At 39.4% G+C, this 26,353-nt stretch overlaps 1 protein-coding gene and 2 long non-coding RNA genes across 3 annotated transcripts in view; 2 read left to right on the forward strand and 1 right to left on the reverse strand.

Moving 5' to 3' along the window:
* The window catches only part of stim2b (stromal interaction molecule 2b), an 860,843-nt gene that overhangs the window by 1,562 nt on the left and 832,928 nt on the right, over positions 1-26,353 (forward strand). The window lies entirely within an intron of this gene.
* On the forward strand, positions 5,674-6,834 carry LOC141375227 (uncharacterized). The gene is made up of 3 exons (XR_012382923.1): positions 5,674-5,809; positions 5,938-6,022; positions 6,522-6,834. It is a non-coding gene; the product is annotated as an uncharacterized lncRNA (long non-coding RNA).
* Positions 13,409-15,334, reverse strand: LOC141375172 (uncharacterized). The gene is made up of 3 exons (XR_012382782.1): positions 15,247-15,334; positions 14,692-14,760; positions 13,409-14,614 (listed from the first exon to the last, which is right to left on the reverse strand). It is a non-coding gene; the product is annotated as an uncharacterized lncRNA (long non-coding RNA).

Consider the following 26,353-nt stretch of genomic DNA (forward strand, 5'->3'; position numbering starts at 1 on the left):
CCCTTTATATTACGCTGCAGCCATCATTATTTGCCACCGAAAAATCCAAGGTAGCGTTTGTCATCACGCTTCTTTCAGGCAAGGCGCACCAATGGGGAACTACAGCATGGAAACAAAAGCTACCATGCTGTGCTACCTTCGACCTGTTCTCCAAAGAGTTAAAGAAGGTCTTTGATCGAGCCGCTTCCGGGAGAGAGGCTGCCCGAGTTCTCGCTGAACTCCGCCAGGGGAATCGCAGCGTGGCGGAGTACTCAATAGAGTTTCGGACCTTAGCCGCTGAATGCGGCTGGAACGCGGAGGCGCAATGAAACATGTTTTTGCACGGATTATCTGACCGGCTTCAGGATGAGATATATTCGCTAGATCTTCCCTAAACTCTTGACGGGCTAGTTGACTTAGCCATCCGGGTTGACACTAGACTGCGCCATCGAGAGAGTCGCCTGCAGCAAGGCGGGTTTTCGGAGCTAGTCCCTGACTTTCCGGCCGTGGCTGCGACACCGGAAGTGGTAAACGTTGACCCGGAACCCATGCAGGTGGGTAGATCCCGCTTGTCCATGCAGGAGAAGCGCCGACGGAGATCGGAGGGACTCTGCCTCTACTGTGGTGGGGCGGGGCATCGGGTGGCTTCCTGTCCCGTAAAAGACAACACCCATCAGTAGGTAAGAGGTTACTGATGGGTGAAATTAATATGGACAAATCCTCTACGTCTGCTACTTTACTGCCCGTCTCTTTATCATGGGGTTCCGGAACTCATAAAACACAGGCGCTCGTCGATTCCGGGGCGGAAGGAAACTTCATTGACTCTAGTTTCGCTTTCAGTTTAAAACTTCCGGTTATAGCACTATCACAACCCATTGCAGTACACGCACTCAGTGGACTTTCCCTTCCCACTATTACCCACTCCACCAAACCCATAAAACTCATTACGTCTGGAAATCATGTTGAACACATTTCATTTTTTTTAACAGACTGTTCCAACTCACCGGTGGTTTTAGGTCATCCTTGGTTGATTCTGCATAAACCCCACATTAATTGGGGCCTTAATTCTATATTCTCGTGGAGTGAGAAATGTCATGAGTCTTGTCTTTCGTCTGCTCGTTCTGCTGTTTCTTGTTCTGTGTTTCAGGAGGAGCGCATGGACCTGTCAAACGTGCCCAGTGAGTACCTCGACCTGAAGAGAGTGTTCAGTAAGTCTCGAGCTGCTTCTCTGCCTCCTCACCATCCCTATGACTGTGCAATAGACTTATTGCCAGGTACGTCTCCGCCTAAAGGCAAGTTATACTCTCTTTCTATTCCTGAGAGGGAGGCCATGGAGAAATATATTTCTGATTCTCTAGCGGCCAAGATCATACGGCTCTCTTCTTCACCGGCGGGGGCGGGGTTCTTTTTCGTGAAAAAGAAGGATGGGTCTCTTAGACCCTGCATAGACTATCGAGGGCTGAACAGCATCACGGTGAAGAATATGTATCCTTTGCCGTTGATGTCTTCAGCGTTCGAGCGTCTGCAGGGGGCTTCGTTTTTCACGAAATTAGATCTCCGCAACGCATATCATTTGTTTCGCATGAAGCGAAGTGGAAGACTGCGTTTTTGACCCCCAGGGGGCATTTTGAATATTGTGTTCTTCCGTTCGGGCTTTCTAATGCTCCTGCGGTTTTCCAAGCACTCGTAAATGACGTGTTGCGAGACATGATAGATCAGTTTATTTATGTCTACCTGGATGACATTCAAATTTTTTCTCGTTCTCTCCAGGAACATGTGCAGCATGCAGGTGAGTGCTTCAGCGGCAGCTAGAGAATGGGCTTTTTGTCAAGGCGGAGAAATGCGTGTTCCATGCAAAGTCTGTTCCCTTTTTAGGACACATTGTGTCAGTCGAGGGAGTGCGCATGGATCCAGAGAAGGTTCAGGCTGTGGTAAATTGGCCAATTCCGGAGTCTCGTAAGGCCCTGCAGAGATTTCTGGGCTTCGCTAATTTTTACAGGCGTTTTATTCGCAATTTCAGCCAGCTCGCCGCCCCTCTGACGTCCTTAACCTCCGCCAAGACTCCCTTCAGGTGGTCGAGTGTAGCACAGGCTGCGTTCACTAAACTGAAAGGCTGTTTTGTTTCAGCCCCCATTCTGGTGACACCTGATCCAGCCCGGCAGTTCGTGGTGGAGGTTAACGCGTCAGAGGTGGGGGTGGGCGCTATCCTGTCCCAGCGCGCCGCCTCGGATGACAGAATTCATCCGTGCTCGTTTTTCTCACATCGATTATCTCCCGCAGAACGTAATTACGACATTGGTAATCGGGAGTTGTTGGCTGTCAAACTCGCATTGGAGGAATGGCGTCACTGGTTGGAGGGTTCGGGGGTTCCCTTTATTGTTTGGACCGATCATAAGAACCTCGAATACATCAGGTCTGCCAAACGACTTAACTCCAGGCAGGCTCGGTGGGCATTATTCTTCGGACGTTTTGACTTTACCATTTCTTATCGACCGGGTTCCAAAAACACCAAACCCGACGCGTTATCCCGTCTTTTTGATTCTTCCGAGCGCAATCCATCTCCTGAGCCCATCGTTCCCCAGAGCATTTGTATTTCTGCGGTGACATGGGAGATCGAGAGCAGGGTCCGCACAGCCCTGGATGGGGTAACGCCCCCGGCCGGATGCCCACCCAGTCGTTTGTTTGTGCCGGAGGAGATTCGGTCTGACGTCATTCGGTGGGGACATTCCTCCAAAGTGGCTTGTCATCCGGGGCTGAGTCGTACCTTATTTTTGGTTAAACAGCGATTTTGGTGGCCAGCTATGGCACGGGACATACACGAGTTTGTTTTGGCCTGTTCTGTTTGTGCTGTTTCTAAGACTTCTAATCGCCCTCCTGCTGGACTCCTTCAGCCGCTGTCAGTGCCTTCGAGACCCTGGTCGCACATTTCGCTAGATTTTGTCACTGGTCTCCCGCCATCCAGTGGCAATACGGCTGTTTTGACCGTAGTGGACCGGTTCTCGAAGGCTACTCATTTCATTCCTCTGCCCAAATTACCCTCAGCCAGAGAGACAGCGGATGCTGTCATTAATCACGTCTTTCGCATTCATGGCCTCCCGACGGACGTGGTTTCTGACAGGGGGCCCCAGTTTGTCTCTAAATTTTGGAGAGAATTTTGTCATATATTGGGAGCGACTGTAAGTCTTTCTTCTGGTTTTCATCCTCAGAGTAACGGACAAACAGAAAGGGCCAATCAAGATCTCGAGCGCATGTTACATTGTTTGGTTTCCCAAAATCCCTCCACTTGGAGTCAGCAGCTCCCATGGGTGGAGTACGCACACAATTCATTACCAGTGTCGGCTACGGGCCTCTCTCCGTTTCAGTGTAGCCTAGGTTACCAGCCACCAGCTTTTCCCAGTCTGGAATCCGAAATCGCGCTCCCCTCCGCCCACGCCTTTGTCCAGAGGTGTCGACGCACTTGGAGCAGGGCCAGACAGACCCTCCTCCAAGTGGGTGCGCGCACTAAGGCTAAAGCTGATCGCCACCGGTCGAAGCCTCCCGTTTACGTCGTCGGTCAAAAAGTGTGGCTTTCAACTAAGAATATTCCTTTGCGTTCCGTATGTAATAAACTTGCACCTAAATTCATTGGCCCATTCACTGTCATCAAGATCATTAGTCCGGTGGCAGTCCGCCTTAAACTTCGTCCAGCGTACAGGAGAATACATCCCGTGTTTCATGTTTCCAAATTAAAGCCCGTTTTTCATACGGCAATTAACCCGCCCACACCGGTCCCCCAACCCCCCCCCCCCCCCCCCCCCCGCGTCTCGTAGATGGGGAGACCGTTTATTCGGTTAAGCGTATTCTGGACTCGAGACGGAGGGGGCGAGGATTTCGGTACTTGGTGGACTAGGAAGGTTATGGTGCGGAGGAGAGGAGTTGGGTTCCTGCAAGGGACATACTGGATCACTCTCTTATTGATGATTACAATCGCCAGGTAAGCTCTTCTGGGAGCACCAGGAGGTGCTCTTAGGAGAGGGGTAATGTCACGGTTGCAGGTTTGTGCTCTTTTCCGGAGTGTATGATTGATCAAGTGGGTTTGTTTTGTTTTGGTTGTCCATGTGTATTTGTTATGCTCACGTGACATGACGACACTCAGCAGGGCTGATTACTCACCAGCTGAGGCTCATTATTAGCCCTATATCAGGGCAACGTTTCTATGTCTCTTTGTCAGTTCGTTACACCTGTTCTCATGTGTGTTATCTGTGCTCAGGCCCCTGAGGAGAATTTTCTGGACCCTGTTTTCCTGTCTGTTCCTGCCCTGTGTTCGTCGTCCTCCTACCTGTCACTATCTTTGTTTGTTTATTTTGACTTGGTCAAATAAACTTTATCACTTGCACTTGGATCCTCTTTGACTTTTATTTTTGAACGTGACAGTTCCTGGAGATCTACCTTCCTGCAGATTTCAGTTGCTATCCATATCAAACACACCTAAACCAATTAATTAGGACCTGAACACCACTTGATAATTACAGGCAGGTGTGTTTGATATGGGTAGCAACTGAAATCTGCAGGAAGGTAGATCTCCAGGAACCGGATTGTGCACCCCTGCTCTATACCATGGGGGTCAAACTCCAAGTTCCTGGAGAACTGCAGCGCAGCAGAGTTTAGTACCCACCCTGCTTCAACATTACCTGCAGATTTCTAACAAGCCTTAATTAGTTTGATCATGTGTGTTTAATTAGAGTTACAGCTTAAAGTCCCGGTCACACTGCACTTTTCTCCCTATAGACTTCCATTTATACGTATGTGAGTACTGCAGACCTGGAATGCTAGCTCATGCGACAAATTTCATAATTCGCAGCATTGGAAAGTTCAAGCTTGGAGAAAACTGACATGCGAAATCACATCATGTGATTGCTTGAGACCAATCAAAGATCAAAACATGACCTCTCTGGCTTGCTTTTTCAATCTCTAATTATTTTGTTTAATTCCACTTCGCAGTGCAGTATGACAGAATTTTGCATGCTCAAATATTAATGTGACCGCAGCCTTACTGTGCAGACCTGTAATATGTAAGACAATATTTATATCTGCTTATTTCTTAATTTTGTTATACATTTTCTGTTATTTATTTGTTTGGTGCCAAAACAATAAAATAAATTTGTTTGAAAAAAATGTTATGCCTTCTATTTTTAAATAACAGTTAAGAATACTGATTAATTTTACTAACACTACAATAATTATATATGACATACTATTAATGTTTATGCAGTATAATGCTGTGATTTGTAACACTACAGTACAGTAATTAACTGTACACAGTTTCCAGTTAGTTACCACTACTGCTCTATTACAGTAATTAACTGGCAACACTGTTGCCAGCCACTCACTGTAATGGTTCAGTTACAGTAATTTAATGGCAACACTGTTGCCAGTTATTTACTGTTACCGAACTTTTACAGTGAGTAGCTGGCAACAGTGTTGCCAGTATTCTACTGTAAAAAAAAAATCCCGGTAAGGTCTAACAGTGTGGTATACTCTCTTTGTAAAAATTTCAGTACCGCTTGACTTTTGAAAACTTAAAAGTTTTATTGTTTTGTTTGTTTGTTTTTGTGTTGTTTTTTCGATTAAATTAATAATGAAAGTATATTTATAAATTAATATAAGTAAAATTTGTTAATTTTCTTTTTTTAAGATCAAAGAAGAATTCAAAGAATTGACGGCTGCTGATGTGGAGTCTACCTTCATTGAAAATTTGGACAATTACACAGAACAGCTCGTCCATTTATTTCACAAAAAGGGGGGAAGTGCAGGATGCAAAATCTGTGATGTGATGAAATTGCTGGAGCAGGTATTGTTTACTGAAAATTCTGCTTGCCTGTTTTTGCATTTAAATTTTAGATGTTCATTATCTCTACCATGTAATGCATTTTAAAATATTACAATTTATTTATATATTTTTTCTATTTGCACTCACAGTGTGGACATTCTCTGGGAGGTGGTGATATGCTGTCTGACTGTGTACCTGTCTGAGAACCTCGAGAAGCTGATTACACATTACCTGGTTAGTGAATGTAGTTAATTTAGTTCACTTTCAAATGAATTTTGTAGAAGGTTTTAATTGCAAACCTGAAAATACAATTAAGCATGTAAAATATCAATTTAGAAAGAGAAACTTTTTTTTATATTTGAGTGATTTTAGTCATCTTAAATTAGGTTCAACAAAAAATGAAAATTTCCTGTTTTTTAAATCACCCCAGCCAATCGAAGATGTGGGTAACTTTTTTTCTTCTTTAGTAGAACAGTAAAGAAAATTTGGAACCAAAGCATCTGTGGTCTTTAATAAAAAGCTAGTTAGCATGAAGAGTTAGATGCTAGATGAAAGTTAGTGAACGAAGACCACAGTTTAAGTTAATTTTCTTTACTGTTCTACTGAAGAAAAGTTCTAATTTTCAGGTTCTGATTGTCTTTTTCAGTTTCTTACTTTTTCCCCCTTTTTTACTTGGCTGTGTCTTTTTATTTTTTTATGAACTGATGCAATATACATTTTGTTTTGTTTTTAGGACACCTGTGGGGAAACGGACCAGCTGGACATTGGAGAGGACATACCAAAAACTGTGACCATACGCACACATACACTACGGACAATTTAGCCTACCCAATTTACCTAAACTGCATGTCTTTGGACTTGTGGGGGAAACCGGAGCACCCGGAGAAAACCCACATCAACACGGGGAAAAATAACAAATGAACCAGCGACCTTCTTGCTGTGAGGCAATTGTTCACAGTGTTTCACAAGCACAGGTTTGAACGCTACTTTTAAGAATACTCTTGAAATAGTTTTTAACTATTGTTTCTATTAAAGCAGTACATTTGTAAAAAAATATTTGTGTTTTTTTGAACACCTCAAAATGTTTTCAGGAAATGTTTTAAGATGCATTTGTCTAATAAAGAAGTTCTTTACTTTAATCCTGTTATCTGTGTTTTTTCCACCCTTTGTAATGTATAGCTAATTGTAAGTTAACTGATAAGTGACTTAGTATTTCAAACTTTAAAAGAACTAAACATTTTCAGTTAAATTAGCTTAAGATTTTATAATTGGGTAAACAGAACTTTAATGATAGAAATAGCTTAAATTTGTAAACAAAAAATGCTTAAAATATTAAGTTACACCAACCAATAAATTTGAGCAAAACCATTTGCTAAAATTAAGCATCACCAACTATAGATTTTTAGGTAATATTGCTTTAAATTTAATGTGTAAATTGCTTAAAAAGAGGGATGCAAAAATCATGCACTATATTCTTAAGTAAATCTAGCATATTTTTTCAGTGTGTAATAAATATGCCGTTTTGTGATTAATCATGATTAATTACAAAAAAAGTGTGATTAATCACATTAATTTTTTAATCATTTGACAGCTGTAATGATAATATATTCATCTGGTTTAACTTGTTTTCAGCATTTGATGTAAAATCCCTTATTTTGGTGGTTTCATGGTAATTTTGTAGTGTAGTAATCTTGTTTAAAAGTCTGCAAGATTTAACAGGACATTTATTGATCTTATTTGCAGAAGAGTAGTATCAGAATCAGTTTAAAATTGCTTATATGGGCACTTAAGTGTGAATGTATTGTTTACAACGTTTTATTTTTGCTTACATTTTTAGATGATATTATATGTGCATATGAATTTATGGTAATTTATTTTTACATTTCTACTTGTTGTAATATTGTATGTTAGGCACCTGGGTCTGAGAGTAACACAATATGATTCTCTGTGTTTTCTGTACATGTGGTTAAATTGACAATAAAGCTGACTTTGACTTATATTTATATGTTTATTGCTGAACGACAAGGTTAGTGTTCTACTTGCCTCATGACAAAGTGAATGATTTCAGATTCTCTGCACATTTTACAATTTATTCATTTAAAAATGAGGATTAATACTCAAAATCGTCAATTGTTAAATCAATGACTACATTATCAATTATCATAAATATAAGAAACTAGTTATTATACACATAGTTTAAGAGTAGGCACTAAGGCCCAATCCTTTTTCAACAAGTTCCACTTATTTTGACATTTCTGGCCTCGCTCCTCACTAATAGTAGTAGTAATATAATAAATAAAAATACTACAAGCAAAATTAATACAAGAAATACAAATCAACAATCATTTAGGATTGTCTAGGCCAGGGGTGTCAAACTCAATTCCTGGAGGGCCGAAGCCCTGCACAGTTTAGTTCCAACCCTGCTCCAACACAATTACCTGTAGGTTTCAAACAAGCCTGAAGGACTCAATTAGTTTGATCAGGTGTGTTTAATTAGGGGTGGAACTAAACTGTGCAGAGCTGCGGCCCTTTTGGAACTGAGTTTGACACCTGTGGTCTAGGCAGTTAAACATTATTCAGCAACACAATTTAAATCACCACCGTATAATAATAATAATAATCCTGTATCGTTTTCATTTAGTAAATATTTATATAATGTACAATTAATCTTTAAGCTGTACACATTTAATTTGCTATGTCCAAATGGCTTCAATTTGCTGGAAATGCTTACACAGTCACAGGCCTTAAAAACACATGCAAATAATAAACATTTAGGATTTAAAGTTGGAATGACTCCAGAATGTTGTTAACTGTAATGTTTGGTCAACTATTATCCCAACTACATTGCAGATGCCTGCAGTTTGACTATTATGGACTCGCACATTGCGACATCGATGATACAACGACATATTGTGCAGTCCTATTGTAAATTAGATCAAATAAATTTTTTTGAAAAAGTACTGAGAATTGCATTAAACATGACCTTAATAGTCACATCAGATATTTAGTGTGTCTCAATGAATGCAAGTTTTAAAGAGTCCAGACAGCAGTTTACCTCTTTGTTTGAATGATTCAGTTGTTTGACCGAATCATCTCATTCATTAGACTTTACTACCACCTACTGGAAGATTTAGATTCTTATTTTCAGGATTATTCTCATTTGAAAAAAATCACATTTTTTATATTAAAATGCAATTAAAATACAATAAACTATATTCTTTGAAATAAAGGAATAGTTCACACAGAAAATATTTTAGTCAAAATTTACACATTTTTGTGCCATTTAAATTTGTATGAAGTTATTTGAAGGGTGACGCAGTGGGTAGCACGTTTGCCTCACAGCAAGAAGGTCGCTGGTTCGATGCTCGGCTCAATTGGCGTTTCTATGTGGAGTTTGCATGTTCTCCTTGGGTTCGTGTTGGTTTCCTCCGGGTACTCCGGTTTCCCCCACAGTCCAAAGGCATGCGGTACAGGTGAATTGGGTAGGCTAAATTGTCCGTAGTGTGTGTATGTGGATGTTTCCCAGAGATGGGTTGCGGCTGGACGGGCATCTGCTGCGTAAAAACTTGCTGGATAAGTTGGCGGTTCATTCCGCTGTGGCGACCCCGGATTAATAAAGGGACTAAACCGACAAGAAATTGAATGAATGAATGAATTTATTTGTATTGTGGACTATTTTTGTAAATGTTTACCTGCTCACTTCTTTTCACTTTTAACACAACAGTGAACTGAAATCTTCTTTCGGTGGTCATTTGTGAACATAAAATTTGTGCAAAAAATTAGCATTAAATCAATTTATTAGGTCACTTTCCTCAGGGCTGTAAGTATTACATGTTTGGTTAAATAAACAATTTATTTAATTAAATAAATAATGATATATATATATATGTTTGTGTGTGTGTGTGTGTGTGTGTGTGTGTGTGTGTGTGTGTGTGTGTGTGTGTGTGTGTGTGTGTGTGCGTGCGTGTGTGTGTGTGTGATTTTGTAGTTTCTTTCGGCCATTCAGGTGGCATCTTCTGTCTGGAGCATCAGGCTGTCATCTCCTGCTGTCAAGAATCAGGTGGTTTGTCTTGGTCGGGCATCTCAGCTGAGACCTGTCCACTATGGGTGACCCTACCGGTAGCTGTGAAGTACCAGTGGCGTAGCTCTCAGCATCACTGATGCACACAAGCCCTCACAGCACGTCAAGCTGCAAACCGTGTGAGGGACCCTAACCTACACTAACCCAACAGCCAACACTAACAACTAACAACCACTAATGTGCCAAAAAACACTCAGAGGAGACCAGCAACACACAAGAAACCGCCTAGACAACCTTGCTAAACGCATGTCAACATCCAGCAAACCATCCAAAAGAACCCAACAACCTGAGAGCCGAATATCAGCAGCACTGACCGTCACCAAAACATCCAGCAATGTGATAAAACTTGAATGAAAAGTAAAATTTGATGTCATGCAAACTTATTCTATAACTATATACAATATATACAGTATGTACATACAAGCCCTTGATCCTTCATCTGGCACTAGTATGGCTCAGTGCCTGGGTTTCTTCCTCCGGGGCTCCTTGGGCAGTGGCTCTCTGCTGATGTCCACCCTGAATCTAGGAGCGACGCTGGACTCGGACCTGCTCTCCGTGATGATCACACGTCCATCTGGTTGCTCGGTCTCCTTCAGTGCAGGCCGGTCCAGCTTCTCCCAGAGCCGCTGCTTGATCTCGAGTCCTTGCTGAAGGCTGTATCGGCTAGCGCGTCTCTTCTTGGTGGAGCCCATCACACTGGAGTAGATCTGCTGAAAGTCCCGCACACTCCGACCGTGGATGGAGAGGGGCTCCTCCTGTGGACACTCACCCGCTGAGGAGGAGACTGATGCTGCGGGACGGAGGACAGGAAGAACAGCCGCGTTCCTCAGGTACCTCTCCTCCAGGGAAGTGTCCGACGAGCTGCAGGTGTCCGGCCTGGCCGCCGCTGCTGGCTCCTCAGAGGAAGAGACGCGCTCCAGCAGGAAGTCCTTCAGGTGCCCGGGGCGCGTCCTGGTTCTTCTCGAGCGCCGCAGAGTCATCACGAACAACTTCAAACACTTCTCAAACTGCTAAAACTTTGCCAACAGGAGATTTGTGCAGAAGTTTGTAGATGATCAGCACTGATTACTTTATAGACAGTTGTGTGGATGTTTAAACCAATTCAAGTTGCCATGGTGACAGAATGACGACGAGACTCATTTAAATGTAAACAATAATTGATTTCAGCGTTAAGTCAATTAGAGCAGCAAAAGCTGTGTGTTTACAGTACAGTATTTGTTAAATGTTACTAAATACAGAAAATATCTTAATAATCATGCATAATAGTAGCCCCATATACCAAAAAAATAAATATTGTCCCCGTTTTTCTTTATTATATTTTTACTTTTGAACTTCGTCATACGTTTCCACGTCAGAAGTCTGCTCACGTTAGCAGTGGCGTGGCAGCCCCTTTAATAGTGCGTGTGTGTGGTGATGCGACCCGTTTATATAATCACTTTTTAAGGACTTAAATTAATGTGTACGTCCTTAAAACATTGGTAATTAGTTCCAAAACACTACCTTACAATAGCCACAGCAGGGGTGGGCTGGGTTGTGTTAACCTGTGAATGTTTAAAATTTCAGTTTAAGACTGATGGTGTGTGTGTGTGTGTGTGTGTGTGTGTGTGTGTGTGTGTGTGTGTGTGTGTGTGTGTGTGTGTGTCTGTCTGTCTGATCTTGTTGACTGTTGTGTGTATTGTGCGTTGAGCTGGAACCAGAGGGATTACTGTGCTGGGTTCTGTCAGGAGCGCTGGGTCTCTCTCTGGTCCTCTCCTTCATTCTGGTTCCTCTTCCGTGTGTTTCATCCGAGCCGAGCCTACATGGCATATTTTTTATGTGTTTAAATGTTTCCTCATTATCAATAACCAAGCAAGTGCATGATATTTAGTAATAATTACTTTATTCAGTGTCTCATAAAAATTTGTATTTTAACATGTGTTCTCAAGGGACAGCACTATTGATCTTATTCTGCAATGTGCTTCTGATTCAGTTCCTTATGGAAAAAATACATATGAATAATTGTATAATAATAAGTGTGTGTACATGACTATACAGACAAAGTAGAATGATATAATAATAAAATATCAGAGCATCGAGCAGCACAATGGGCTGTTTTAACCTCTAAAAATGTAAAAAGCGGCAGTAAAATTATTAATAATTTATTGATTCTGAAAATATTTAGTGATCCATGCATAAATTTGTCATTTAATAAAGGAATCACTACTCTTAGTTGTACCCCTTAAACCCAAAATATTTGCTTAAAGTGTTTTATTTTTTACTATTATTTATTTATTTATTTAAATTTTAGTTACATTTGTTTTATTTAGTAATTCTGTTTGATGTTATATTTAATGATGCTAATAATGAATGGTCTTTATTTATAATAATGATAATAATCCCATTTAAATACAGTTGTGGCAGAAGAAATAAGAGACCAAGAACTTTCTCTGGATTTATGGGTTTAAGTTAAATGTTAATAGGCATTTTATTCTATAAAGGTCTGATAACATTTCTTCAACATTTCAAATAAAAATATTGTCATTTAGAGCATTTTTAAGCAGCCACAGTCAGAAAAATGAACTGTGACTGAAAAGCAAGGTTAGTAAACTGACTACTTACTGTAACTCCTCTAAAGCTACACTGTTAGACCTTACTGGGTTTTTTTTTACAGTAGAATACTGGCAACACTGTTGCCAGCCACTCACTGTATCGGTTCAGTTACAGTAAATAATTGGCAACACTGTTGCCAGCCACTCACTGTAAAAGTTTGGTTACAGTAAGTAACTGGCAACAGTGTTGCCAGTTAATTACTGTAACTGAACCATATATATATATATATATATATATATATATATATATATATATATATATATATATATATATAGCAACATAAAGCATCAGAGTACATGGGTAATGGTTGAGCAGTCATTTACCATTTATTATCACAGTAACTATCTGTAATGGGTACATAAAGTAAATTATTGTAATTTATTCTTTGCAATACAAAATTTCATACAAATCCTGCTCCTTTTACAGTAAAATACTGTTTCCTTTTATTACAGCAAAACACTGGCTATTTTACAGTTATTTACTGCATAATCTACAGTAAGGGTTAACAGTGTACTGTAAAACATTAGTATCGTGTTGACTAAAATGAGCATGTCTGAAATCCTGATACTATACTATACTATACTTCTAATTTACAAAATAAAACAATAATAATGACAAATTACAAGAGAAATTTACAATATCTAAAATTATTAAAATCTATTTTTTTTTTATTTTGACAATCAATTTTTTTATAGGAAAAACCCACTATCTATTAAGCAAACTTTTTAAAGAAGTCTCTTCTGCTCGCCAAACCTGCATTTGCTCCAAAGCACAGCAAAAACAGTCCAATTATTATTATTATTATTATTATTATTATTATTATTATTATAATAATAATTATTATTATTATTATTATTATTATTATTATTATTATTACTATTATTATTATCATTACTATTATTATCAATATTTATTAGCATTTAATTCGTTTTTTTTTTTTTTTATTCTTTGATGATTAAAATATTCAAATAGCTGATAAACCTGAAATAAAAAAGCTTTTGTAGCATTATATTACAATATTAAATAGCTTGGAGCAAGCAGATTTATTAACTTTTTTTTTTTTTTTTTAAATGAACAGTTTTATTTAACAAGGATATTTTAACTTGAGCAAATGTGACGATAAAGTCATTTAAAATGTCTTGCATGTTTAATTCTGATAAATGCAGTTCTTCTGAAATTTCTGTTTATCAAAGAAAGCTGAAAATCTTCCCCCTGTAAGCCTGTCCGCTCTGCCCACCAGGATGTAGATGTCTGTCTGAAGGACTGCAGTCCCACCTGAAAGAAGAAGAACAGGATGCTAAACTACTTAGAAATAGAAATGAATTCATGTGTAAAGTACTGACTATCGTGACCTCAGTTCAGATGAATACAGTAATTTGACCTTATTTTATTGCGCATGTCATGTAAATGTGTTACATCTACTGGGAAGAACGAATTAAACAAATATGTCACCCAAAAATAAAAATCCCCCCATAAACATTTATACACCTGACCTGAGTCTGACTTGAGGGTATACTGTATGATGGAGTAAATGTTGGGGTAATTTTCATTTTCGGGTGAACTATTCTTTTAAGCCAAAGTTGTCAATAGACCCTTTTCACATTTCTGTCGTCATAGTAGGGAAAACTTAGAGCGCAGTGAATGGAAGAGTGAGTACAACAAATAACTTAATAAAATAATAAAAGACAAACTCCACAATGGAGTTATAAAGACTTTCAGAAAAGGAAAAAAACTAGTGTGGGACTGATGACAGCAGCCAGAGGAGAGAATAACGTTCATTTTACTCTCAGCCTCGTAGACGCTGCATTGGAAACACATTGCACAAGCGGTAATTCATTTTTTGTAATTTGAAGCAAGATGATATGATACATTCATAAACACATATAAATGTTCATTTGTTTTTTTTAAATCAAAATGTTAAAAACTTTTAAGGATTTCAGATGCCGAAGACAGCTAAACACGTCAGGCTTGTGAAAAGGCTACAGTAGTATCAGAAAGCTATCAGTAAATCATTGTTATGTGTTTTGTGTCTGCTGTGTTGTCCAACAGAGGGTTCCAGAAACTGGCGGATGGTATTTGAAGGTTGTCTGTCGCTTTCAAGATGGCCAGCCATTCTGGATCAAACTCAAGCTTCTTGTAGGAGCTTCCTCCACAATCTGCAATGACAAAACAACAGAATCTACTTCTGGATCTCACTAAACATGCTGAATGATGGAAACAGGAGGATCATTACCTGAAAGAAGACATTCGACAAGTGAGAGAAACCTGTTGATCTTCAGCAGCATTATTCATGATTCTCAGCCTGAAGAGACAAACAGCTTATTGTTATTCATTTTAAACTGATCTCTACATTTTATTCAGCCTTTTTCACACATTTCATGCCTGAAGCCTGTAACTGAAGGGATATAAAGTCAGATTTGTGTTCACATTGTCATAAATAAAAACAGCCTTATGTTGTAACTGATATAGTGAATGTTACACTTTATATCCGCATCACTTATTGCCTAACAGAACTAAAAACTTGCTTTTATTATAGCTAAAAACAAACAAACAAACAAAAAAAAAAAATAAGACTTTACCCAGAAGAAAAAAATATTATAGGAAATACTGTGAAAAATCTTCTGTTAAACATCCTGTGGGGAAAAAAAAAACATTTACAGGTGGGTGGATAATTTTGACTTCATTTTACAATGAAGGCATTTTAGTTGGCTATGTGTGAAATAGGCTTAATCTAAAGGTAACCAAAAGCTTTTTTAAAAGCACTGAGTGACAGTGAATAAGTTCCCACCTGGTGCTGCATCAGTGTTGAGTTCAGAGCAGGTGAGAAGAGATCCAGTCTCTGGCCTGCAGGTGCTCTAGAAGCCTGGCAGCAGCAGCAGGACTTCCCAAAGTATACAGCTGTCCACCAACTGTTCAATTCAAGTCAGGTTTATTTGTACAGCACTTTTTACAATAATTATTTCAAATCAGCTTTACAAAAGGTGCACATTACTGCATTACAATCAGATTAAGTCAAAGTAACAATCAAATTTATGTTATTGTATACAGACATAGTTATCATGCAATATTATAGCATATAGGTCAGGGATTCTCAACCAAAGGGCCGCGGCCTACTAGTGGGCCTCAGCAACCCTGCAGGTAGGCCACGATATGACCTCTCAATATTATACTATAACTTTTTGGATTTCATTATAGTATGCTATATTAAAATGATCGAAGTCATGCGCTTTCTCCTGTTCTCGAATTGATCACTTCAAACTCAAAACAAGCTCAAAAACAGCTTGATCTTTGATGACTTTACGCATGTCTGTTCAATCCCAAACTATGCGTGAAGTGAAAGTGAAAGTCTCTCTTTGTGTATTTTTTGTGATTTAATACATCTGCATAGTTGTCTAAATTAATGTCCTGTGAGTGTTTAATAAGAGACGTGCACCACAAGAGGATCTAGCAAGGCTCAATGCATGTTTCTACCATAGAATGTAAAATAAACTTGGACATGAGCTTCAGACCAATAATATCCTGCAATCTCAACTGCCATCAGATCGACTCGTTTCAACAGATTTAGGGTGTTTAACTTTATTTTACATTTGTCTGTAAAGTTTTGATATATTTAATAGTAGATTTTCAGTCAGTCCAGTTTAAAGTAGAAGCTGTTCTTTTGCAGCCTCCCTGTTGATTTGTGGTTCTCTTTGAATCTGTGTATGTTTTTTAATAAATAAATAAATTATATATATTATAGTTTTAGTTGTATATAAAATTATATATATATATATATATATATATATATATATATATATATATATATATATATATATATATATATATATATATAAATGTAATTTTATATACAACCTATAATATATCTAATTTTATTTATTTTTAATATACAGTTGAAGTTTATTTTTTCCCCCAATAACAGCAGATAAGAGCAGATTTTTTTCAATGCATTTCTAAACATAAGTTTTAATAAATGATTTCTAAGAACTGATTAATTTGATCTTTGCCACGATGACAGGTAATAATATTTGACTGGATATTTTTTAAGACACTTCTATACAGCTTAAAGTGACATTTAAAGGCTTAACTAGCTTAATTAGGTTAACTAGGTTTGACTGATTGATAGTTGTTTGAATTCAGATTAACCAAGTCTGTTTAACTGTGGACTTCCCCTTTATGTAGCTTATTTGGCTGATTTTTTTTACTTTTTTAAAACTTGTGTTAAATTGTGTAATAATTTGATATAGCCTAATAAATGTGTAACATACTTATATTGTAATAATGAATTAGTTGTTTTCATTGTACCATAGTTTTAATAGTGACACATTTTAATCTGTTATGAGACATTGTTAATGTAATGTAACTGCATTAAATGTGCTCATGGCCGAAAATTTCATTTAACAGTGGGGGCAATAAATATAAAATTTCTCATGGGCATTTTTTTTTAAAGACAGAAATAATCCAGTCATATTATACTAAAGAAGTCCCCACAGTGGGAAAAATGCAATGACAAGTTTGCAATGAAAAGTTTCAATGAAGAAGAAGATTTTTTTTCAAAGCTGTTCACTGCATTGTTTATGTCGTTTACAGTCAAGCCATCAACACACAATCAAATTTAAACTGCTATTGTGAAAACGATTTGTAAAATAAGCCATGTTTTGTAACTTAATCAATTAATACATAATTGGTAACACTTTACAATACGGTTTATTAGTTAATGCATTTACTAACCTGAAATAATCATGAACAACACTTGTACAGCATTTATTAATCATAACTGAACATTTACTAATGCATTTTTAACATTCATATCCATGCTTGTTAACATTAGATAATGCACCATGAGTTAATATGAAATAACAATGAACAACTGTATTTACATTAACTAACGTTAACTAGCATAAATATATACTGTAGTAAATGTATTGTTCCTTGTTTGTTCATGTTAGTAAATGCATTACTTAACATTAACTAATGAACTTTATTGTAAAGTGTGACCAAATAATCAATACAGTAACTGATCGATGTAAATAAAAATAAAAAAGAACCAAAGAAAAAATACCCAAAGAAAATAAAACTAACACAACAATCAAAAACAAGGAATTAAAAAAAGGTTTAAATTATATTTAAAATGAACAAAGACACTTAAGAACAGAATTAAAATTGATTATACAAAAAATACAGTGTAGTCAGTTCAGATATAGCACAGTGTTTATTTAGTAAATGCAAAGCTAAACAATATGCTAATTGTAACCGTTAATGCCAAATATTGTGCCGAGTCCTCACAAATAAAACAATGCAAGGAAAACGGCTTTGGCATGTTAGATGCAGTGCACTATGCAACATGCTATATTGTAAACAAGCTTACGTTAACTAGATAAGTACAATTTTAATAGCTAATAAAGCAGATTCGTGGAAACTGACATTGGTAATAAGCATTTTTGTTGAGTCTGCATCCATTTCATCAAATAGAATTGAATACCCTACATACTGGAGTTTTAAATTAATGGAGCCACAGCCACACACCTGAGGCCACACACCACAAGGTGTGTGCAGAGTAGGTGAACAGAGAAAGATGAACTGAAAAAGCAGGCAGTGGGCCAATCAACTGTGAGGAAGACATATTTTTTTTAGGTATATATGCATAATGCTTTTCAAAATAGAGACAACAGTGCTTTTTACAGTGCTCTGAAAACTGGATTGACACAGTTTCAATTTACTAGAACTTTTACGTTAACTGCTTTGACACAATATACTTTGTAAAAACACTTTATGTGCTGCCTGCCATCTTGATCAGATCTCACCGGAAGAAGAGACAGTACTCAATGTGATCTCCTAGCTAAATAAAGGATATAATAATAATAATAAAGATTATAATATTAATAACAATAATAAGCGCTATAGAAATAAAGATGAATCGGTTTTTGGGGTATTTTTTAACCTGTTAGCCTGTACTGTGTACATACATATACCATGTTTGTATGTGTGTGTGTGCATATATATATATATATATATATATATTATATATATATACATATATATAATTTTTTTTTTTTTTTTTTTTTTTTGTCAGAGGATAGCTAACAGTAGCTTGCATTGGTCAATGTGTTTGAAGTTTCTTCCAGTCACTCAGGTGGGATCTTCTATCTGGAGCATCAGGCCAATACTGCTGTCCAGAATCAGGTGGTTTGTCTTGGTCGGGCATCTCAGCTGAGACCTGTCCACTATGGGTGACCCTACCGGTATCTGTGAAGTACCAGTGGCGTAGCTCTCAGCCTCACTGATGCACACAAGCCCTCACAGCTCGTCAAGCTGCAAACCGTGTGAGGGACCCTAACCTACCCTAACCCAACAGCCAACACTAACAACTAACAACCACTAATGTACCAAAAACCACTCAGAGGAGACCAGTGTAACCGGTGTTCGCACTCTCTGCGTTGTGTACAATAATGAGACAGGCCACTGGTACTGCTGATGGTGGGTTTATTGTCACTCAAGCGTCAGATCAGAGCAAACTGGATGAATCAGAAAACAGCACAGTAAGTTGATATGATTTCGTTTGTAAATTTCCCCACCTCTCCTCAGCGCGCTCAATGCGGTCTGAGCAAACATAACAATAACATCATACCCAATTAAAACTGGGTAAACAGATCACAAAAGTACAAAAAGTAAATAAATAAAAATAACAAATGATTACAGTTCCATACATTGTGATATTAATTAATCTTCCCCTATCTAACTTTATATTAGAAATTAATGTAATTGCGAAACAAATGTAAACACAAAGAAGCATAAATGTACATAAAACAATACCTGGATGAATCAGAAAACAGCACAGTAAGTTGATATGATTTCGTTTGTAAATTTCCCCACCTAACAAATAAATAGCAGTTACAAAGTGTTAGAAGGTCATTCGAAATCACTGTGTCCAGTATACATACTTATACACACATACTCAATCAACTGTGCTCAGTAAAGTGATTAATTTTATCCATCCACATGAAGAAAGTACTTCCTAGTTAATATAGAACACTCTTACAAACAATACAATCGCATATTTAAAGCTTATTTAAAGTTCTGACAACTTTTAGAACGATTTTCCTTGGAGCACCATTAAAAGCTCACCTCTCCTCAGCGCGCTCAATGCGGTCTGAGAACCCAGCGCGGCAACCGGAAGTGACGTAGCGCGGCAACCGGAAGTAACGTTGCGCGCAAAACAAATATAAAACTATTTTCATTAAACAACACAAATAGAGTAAAAACTAAATTCTAACATATGTCTAAACAAATTGATGCAAAACAAATGCACGAAAATTAAAAGGAGGGACTATTAGTGAAATGCATTAAATTAATACTCTTATTAACACCCGTCACATTCACCCCTCCTGAATTTCACTAATATCTTGACCGAGATGACATCGATCTATCATAACCAGATTTTTAGCAAATCTTATTCGCAGTTCAACATTGCAAGTTACCCACTTAACGGGTTAAGAAAAGCCCAAGGTTGATCAAGTCCTAGACATTCTTAGAACAATATACTGCCTTGTACAACATACAATAATCTGGTAAGATTTTAACTGAAATTCTTACGGCGCACATACTTAATTGTTATTTTTGCATCATCACAAAACTGATCTAAAATAAGGAAAGAACTGATCCTGATCTCCTTGTTAAAAGTGAGCCAACCCTCTGAACATAAAATGGCCTTTGCGCCATAGATTCTATCAAGCGGCTAACTTTTTTTACCATTCTACCTGCACGGGTTTTAACACCCTGTGTGTCAGTGGGACAATGTGTTGGTGCGTTAGATATGGTGTTATCATCTGGATCATTTAATGTATGTGGTCGTGGTTCAGAGTTTTTGGCGAAGGACGCAGTTTCTAAATCGGACACCGGATCAGGACTACCCTCATTGACTTCAGTTGCATTAAGGTCTTGATCACAGAAACTGCCTTCACTTAGATTAGAACAACTGGATCCTATGTCATCATCTTCTTCAGGCTTTTGTCTTTCACTCTCATCCTGTCCATCAAGTATCCATCCTTCCGTTCCATCAAAGTTCTCTTCCTCTTCCAAACTGGATAACTCTGGTGCATGAGACTCTGTTTCCTCATTCTCAGCAGTAGGCTGAGTATCTTCTTCATCTTGAGATTGTTCAATAGGTAAGAAGCTAATATCCAGTATCAGGTTGCGATGCACCACTTTGCATTTTCCATTGTTGTCAACCAGCTTGTATATGTTTGTTTGAAGATTTCTGTCTCTTACAGTATAAACAGTTGGATCCCACTTATCTGCAAGTTTTTTCTTTCCTCGTTCACTCTTGTTTGCAAGAAGCACCCTATCTCCAACGTTCAGACACATGCCCTTGACCTTCCGATTGTAATTCTTAGCCTGCTTTTTCTGCTCCTTCTCTGTGTGTTTCTGCGCAATGCATGCAGCTTCATGAAGGTAAGACATAAGTGTTTTTGCGTAACTGCCATAATCAACAATCACAGGATCATGTAATGCTTGCGCAAATACAACATCAACTGGCAGCTTGGGAATGCGACCAAACATTAACTGGAATGGCGCATAACCCGTGGTCTCATGCACGGTGGAGTTATACGCAAATGTCAAAGTCTGTATTTGTTCGGGCCACTTCTGTTTTTCCTTAAGAGGCAAGGAGCGAAGCATATTGCCCAAGGTCTGATTGAATCGCTCTGTTCCTCCGTTCCCCATGGGGTGGTATGCCGTAGTGTGCGACTTCTCAACACCTGCCAGCTTAAGCAACTCTGCGATGAGGGTACTTTCAAAGTTGGTCCCTTGATCTGTATGAATGCGAGATGGAAAACCATAAATACAGAAGACATGATCCCACAGTTTTTTTGCAATTTGTTTTGCTTTCTGGTTTACACATGGGAAAGCATGGGCCAACTTTGTAAAGTGATCCGTCACGACTAATACATCCACAGAGCGTTGCTTGCTGTCCTCCGCACTCCAAAAATCCAAACACACTAACTCCATAGGGGCTGAAGTCCTGATGTTCTCAAGTGGGGCTCGAGCAGATGGCTCTGGTGTTTTGGCCAATATGCACCTCTGACAACATTTAACATACTCTCTTATGTCACGCTCCATCCGAGGCCAGAAAAAGCGTTGTCGAGCTAGTTGAAGAGTTCTTGACCTTCCCTGGTGTCCAGCAAGATCATGCACACCAGTTAAGGCTCTAGCCTTAAGGCTACTAGGCATTACAAGTTGGAACCTCTTGTGTGTGCTTGATGGGTCCTTGCAAACACGGTAAACTACTCCATCTTGAACCTTCAAACGATCTAGTTGCCTAAGAAGAATTTGAGTCACAGCATCCATTGCAACCACCTCTCGTCTTGATGGCCTTCTTTGCTTCTCCAGATAGGGCATTATCTTAGAAATCGAGGGATCTGCTTCTTGACCCCGACGAATCTCTTCGATAGGGATCGCTGAAACTGGATCAAATCCAGTAGTCGTTGCATCTTGGATATATTGGATTGCTTGCATAGCCCTTAGCTCAGTTACAGCTTTCCACTGCTCCGATAGGTTCAAAAGAGTTTTAACTGTCACTTGATCACAGGAAACTGGGCTTGTCAGAGTTGACACATATAGATTGTTTGCTTGCAAACGGAAGGTGTCCTGAACTCCATCTTTGTCGACAGTTTCAGCCTCAGAAAGCAGACTCCCATATTGCTCGGTTATGAGCCTACGAGCAATGGTTCGCGCAAACGGATCCCGGCTTAAAGCGTCAGCTACAGTATTTTTACTTCCAGCAATATGCTTGAGATCAAAAGTATAAGCAGCAAGCTTAGATACCCAGCGCTGTTCGCAAGCATCGAGTTTAGCCTTTGTTAATATATAAGTGAGGGGGTTATTGTCGGTCCACACTGTGAATGTGTGGCCCTTTAACCAGTGACTGAATTTTTCACACACACTCCACTTTAGGGCTAAAAACTCGAGCTTGTGCACTGGATATCTCCTTTGAGAGTTGGTTAAGGACTTGCTTGCGAATGCAATGGGACGTGCTTTTTCTTCACCAGCTGGTATCTGTGACAGCACAGCTCCAAGTCCTTCCAAAGAAGCATCAATTGACAGGATTAGGGGAAGTGAGAAATTGGGATGCGCTAAAACCACGCTCTGCAACAAACTCTCTTTCAACTTAGAGAGAGCATCATCACATTCTGGGGTCCAATCAACTGGCTTCAGTTTTCGATATGTGCCTGCCTTAGCCTCAGTTTTTAATTTTGTTCTTCTTTTCTGCCCAGCTGTTAGGGAGAACAATGGTCTGGCAACTGAAGAGCAATTTGGAATAAAATGTTGGTAATAGAGGATCATTCCCAAGACAGACTTTATTCGACGTACAGACGGAGTACACCCGTCCTCTTCCATGAGGTCAGTTTTTGAGAGCTTGGCTATGACTTCAACCTTCGAAGGATCAACGGAAACACCATTTCCATCAACGATGTGGCCTAAGAATTTAACAGACGCTTGCATCAGATGGCACTTTTTCGGACTTAATTTAAGGTTGTAGCTTCTCAATCGTTGGAATACCATCTCTAACCGCTCCAAGGCTGTGGTCTCGTCGGGTGCAAACACCAGCAAGTCATCTAAGTAGCACAGCAAACTACTAAAATTCAGGTCCCCAAAGATACTTAACATCATACGCATGAAAGATGCTGGGCTGTTACACAACCCTTGAGGCATCCTGTTGTACTCATGAAGACCTACAGGTGTTGCAAATGCGGTGTACTTTTTATCCTCTTCAGCCATTGGGATGTTATAAAAGCCCGATGTTAAATCCATCGTGCTAAAGAGGGTATTACCACCGAGGGCAACAAGACAGTCTGATTGGTGCGGGAGTGGGTGCGCATCCTTAATAGTCCTAGCATTTAGCCATCTGAAATCCGTACAGATCCTTAAGCTGCCATCTCTCTTCCATACTAAGACCAAAGGTGAGGCATATTCACTTACTGATTTACGTATGATTCCTTGCTCTTCCATCTCTGAGAGAACTTGACGTAATTTTTGGTAGTGAGCGGGTGGTACTCGTCTGTATGGAAGTCGAAATGGGCGATCGTCAGTTAAGTGGATGCGGTGAACAAAGCCTCTGACCTCCCCACAATCTAAGGCGTGTTTGGAGAATACATCATGGTAAGTCTCTAGCAATTGGACTAGCTTTTCCTTTGCCGTATCACTGGCAGAACAAGAGTCTATGTCAACATCACTGAGACTAACAGTCTCCAGTCTCTTTTTCAGGTCCCCTGCAGTAACAGGTTGTGGATCTTTATCAGGTGTGGGCAACTGGACTCCACTGAAACCTTGAAACAGCTCAAAATCTTCCACGGCAAGGCACGGATACACATCAGCCAACTTGCAATTCCTTTTGAGGGTGATTGGCTTATCTGACAGGTTAGTGACCTTCAGGGGAACCCAATGATCTCCCCACAAGGGTGTGACAACACGACCTATGATAATGTCCCGTGGCATGGTTCTAGAAGAAGTGGCTTCCACTATTACAGTGCTTCCAGGCGAGATAGCAGTGTCTCTTGGTAACTTTCCCCAGACAAGGTGTTCTTGTTTGGCCATTAGAGTAACTGACTGGCGAAGCTTGACAGTCCCAACCTTGTGTGGCGGAATACCGCCTCTCCAGCGGCAAGTATTTGCCATAACATCAAGGAATTGTTCGCATGACGTAGGTGGCCCTGAGACACTGTCAGACAAAATCCTCCAGTAATCATCACTTATCTTCATTTGGTGCATGAGAAACTTAATAACGTTGGTACCAATTATCAAATCGTCTCGTTGCCCTGGTACAACTAGAACAGGCACCAAGCATCTTTCACCATACACCTTTAGCTCGACTTCATACATGCATTTTGGTTTGGTTATTTTACCTCCGCATCCAATTAGCATTATTTCCTGGGACAAAGGTGAGGGTTTTGGCAACACATCTTCACAGAGCATCCGACTTTCTACCGCTTCACTAAAAGTGCATGCCATAGATCCTGAATCCAACATTCCTTTTATCTGGAATCTATCATTCACATAGACAGGTGCATAAAACAATTCATCAAACACTTCTAAAGTTTGCATATTCTGTGCGATCACTTTGACTTCAGTCGGAGCCTGCGCACATGCCTTCTCATAAACTTGTTTAAGATCTACATCTTCGAGGGTTTGTCCTACCCTACCCACACGTCCCCTCTCCAGGTGTGGGTCGACTATTTTAAAGTCGGTGAACCTTGCGATTGCTGTGTTATCTGGCTGCCAGAGCCATGCTGACTATTTACGCAATTTCTTTTTATGTGCCCAGGATGGAAGCAAGCAAGACAGAGTCGTTGACGTCGGCAGTGTGAGAGAGTTGAATGTTCATATGAACGACACACCTTACAAGCTCTCGTAGGCGGTTGGCTCTGTCGAGGACTACTCATTTCAGCTTGAGAATTCTGGGAGAGCGCACGGTCAAGTAAGGTGATGAGTGTTTTCATACAGTTATCATCATTCTGTGTAGAAGATGAAATACTCAAGTTAGAATGTTCAGATGCCACGACTGGGGAGCCACTAGCCATCATCTCATTCTCCACGAGTGACTGTCGGTGAACTGCAACATTCCTCATTGTAACATTGCGCTTAGATTTAATTGCCAACTGTTCTTTTTGCTCAACCTGATATCTGTCTAGATGCTCTTGTACCTCACTCGCTGTCCACTTGTCTGCTGCTTTCAAACGGAAAACGGCTGACAAGCTGGGGTCCGGACAGTATTTGACAAACATCATGGCTGCCTCCTGACAAGGATTATCCATCTGTCGCCCAAGTCTTTTCAAAGCCTCTTCAGCAGCATCCACAGCCTTATTCAACCGGACCCAATACTCAACTGGGTTCTCTCCAATAACGGAAACTGTGCTGTAGAAATCTGCTAAAGGCATAGAGGAGAATCTGACTTCACTGAAATGTTGCTTTAGGATATCGAATATCACTCTGGGGTTCTCAGAAGGTTTTAGAGATGTGTTGCTGCGTAGGGTTATTTTTACAATGTCTTTGGCCTTACCCAGCAGCCTGGAAAGGATTTCATGATAATGCTCGGAAGCTGGTATGCCTCTTTTACGCAGGTATGTGTCCAGTAAATCCTCCCACTCATGCACAGTGAACTTATCTGTTCCATCACCTCGGAACACAGGAGGCTCTCTTACTTCAGATTGCATGACTAATTTGACTCCTGTCAAATTAAGTGAGGGTGTTTCTGTGAATGACTGACCAGCAACTGGACTCTGTGTCTGTGCATTATTAGTTTCTCCTTCCCCATACCTTCCCCCACCTTGAACAGAAATCAAAGTCTGTCCTACTTCTTGAGCAATGTGTGTTATGAGATTTTGCCATGCAGTATCATTTAAATCTGGGCTAGCCAAAAATGGGTTACTCCTTAACTGACTAGGTGTTTGTTCAGTTACCCGGGTAGAACAAAATTCAGAAGTTCGTCCCACACTACCCCTCCCTGCAACAGGCGTAGATGAATTAGCAAAAAGTCTTCCCCTTCCGAAAGTTAAATCTGACATGTTCTCCTCACCCTTAAAACTGTCTGCTTTGAAACCATATGCCATTACTACTTATTGGCATGTATATGATCAAACATTGAATAAAATTTTAGAATAGATAAACCAGCATCGGAGAACAACTACCAAAAAATATATATGTTAAACAGGAAAACAGGTATATTAAATTCAAATAGAAATAAAGAAAGGATATAGTGAAGTGTCCAGTTTGATGAAAGTGCAATGCTCTCTATCACAGTTCATCAAAACCTTGATTGAAGTGCAGCATCCACCGGCGACCAAACGACATTGATCTTTGGATGAAGATTCCAGAAGAGCTGATCTTCATCCGGGTCACGGCAC

This window comes from Danio rerio, chromosome 7 (assembly GCF_049306965.1).
Source record: "Danio rerio strain Tuebingen ecotype United States chromosome 7, GRCz12tu, whole genome shotgun sequence".
Lineage (NCBI taxonomy): Eukaryota > Metazoa > Chordata > Actinopteri > Cypriniformes > Danionidae > Danio > Danio rerio.